At 49.8% G+C, this 1,846-nt stretch overlaps 1 pseudogene; it reads right to left on the bottom strand.

Moving 5' to 3' along the window:
• Nucleotides 1–345: 345 nt before the first annotated feature.
• LOC126102487 (5S ribosomal RNA) lies at nt 346–463 on the bottom strand (annotated as a pseudogene).
• Nucleotides 464–1,846: the final 1,383 nt, after the last annotated feature.

The following is a 1,846-nucleotide window of genomic DNA, read 5'->3' as shown; positions in this document are numbered from 1 at the left end:
AGACATGATGTACATGAACAGACCAAAAAAAAAAAAAAAGAAGATTAGAATTCCAGAAAAATTGGTTGATTTATTCAAGAGAAAGGGCTTCACATATACAGGAAGTAAATAACGCGTTGGTCCTCCTCCTGCTTAAACTCCTCCCGAACAGGCCATTAAGGCCCAACGCTACTGACGGGCAGCTGTGTCATCCTCAGCTCAGAGGCGTCACTGGATGTGGATACGGATGGTCACGAGGTCAGCACACCGCTCTCCCGGTCGTACGTCAGTTTCCGAGGCCGGAGCCGCTACTTCTCAATCAAATAGCTCCTCAGTTTGCCTCACAAGGGCTGAGTGCACCTCGCTTGCTAACAGCGCTCGGCAGACCAGATGGTCACCCATCCAAGTGCTAGCCCAGCCCGACAGCGCTTAACTTCGGCGATCTGAAGGGAACCGGTGTTACCACTGCGGCAAGGCCGTTGTTCCTCCTCGGGCCCTTATAAAAGCAGTTATTCAGCTTGGTACTGATTGACAGATTTGTTCGGTGTGCTCCTGAGAGATGTTGTGCCAAATTTTGTCCAATTGGCGCGTTTGATCGTTAATATCCCGAGCTGGTTGGAGGGCGCAGCCTATAACGCTCCAAACGGTGCCAATGTGGAGAGAGATTCGGTGTCATTGCTGGCCAAGGTAGAGTTTGGCAAGCACGAAAACAAGCACTAGAAATTTTCGCCGTGTACAGACAAGTATTACCTTGCTGAAATGTAAGTCCAGGGTGGGTTTCCATGAACGGATACAAAATGGGGCATAGAATATTGGTGGCGTACCGCTGTGCTGTAAGGGTGTCGCGGATGACACCAAAGGGTTCCTGCTATAAAAAGAAATGGCACCCCGGACCAACTTTCCTATTATACTTGTCAGGCCGTAGGACAGGCGACAGACAGGTTGACATCGAGCCGCTGTCCGAGGCGTCTATAGACACATCTTCGGTCTGGAATCTCATTGACTGGAGTAGAATGGTCTTCAGTGATGAGCCCTGCTTCGAACTGAGCCCCGATGACCAGCGAAAACGTATATGGGAGACACCATGTAAAGCGGTGGGATACAAACATGACTGTCACCCCCCATATTGCCCGACAACCAGGAGTGAGTGCCTGGAGTGACACTTTTTTTTCGTAGCAGGAGTCCCTTGATTGCGGCAGCCTTAGAGCACAAAGGTAATTCGATGATTTCTAGACCACGCTTTATTGCCCTTCATGGCAAGCCATACTGGGCTTACATTTCAGCAAGACAATGCCCGCCCACACACAACGAGAGTTTTTATGCTCGTCTTCATGCTTGCCGAACCGTATCTTGGCAAGAAAGGTCCCTGGCTGAGAACGTTTGGAGCATTAAGGACAGAACCCTCCAGCCAGCTCGGGATTTTGACGGTATACGAGGGCAGTCCAGAGAGTAAGTTCCGATCGTTCGCTAAATGGAAGCCACAGTGAATATCAGAAACATATTATTTGCAAAAGTTAGCTACACTATCCAAATACTTCTCTACATAGCCGCCGCTCTGACTTAGACGTTTGTCGGAGCGTTATAGCCGGCCGGTGTGGCCGAGCGGTTCTAGGCGCTTCAGTCTGGAACCGCGCGACCGCTACGGTCGCAGGTTCGAATCCTGCCTCGTGCAGGGATATGTGTGTGATGTCCTTAGGTTAGTTAGCTTTAAGTAGTTCTAAGTTCTAGGGGACTGATGACCTCAGATGTTAAGTCCCATAGTGCTCAGAGCCATTTGAACCATTTGAAGGGGCGTTATACCAAATTTCCGACACCATCGTCAGACAAGGCCTGTCCTTTCTGATAATTCTCTACGCTGGTCTATAGC

The sequence above is a fragment of the Schistocerca cancellata genome, chromosome 9 (assembly GCF_023864275.1).
Source record: "Schistocerca cancellata isolate TAMUIC-IGC-003103 chromosome 9, iqSchCanc2.1, whole genome shotgun sequence".
NCBI lineage: Eukaryota > Metazoa > Arthropoda > Insecta > Orthoptera > Acrididae > Schistocerca > Schistocerca cancellata.
The sequence above is the reverse complement of the archived record's forward strand: the minus strand, read 5'-3'. Positions and strand labels throughout refer to the sequence as shown.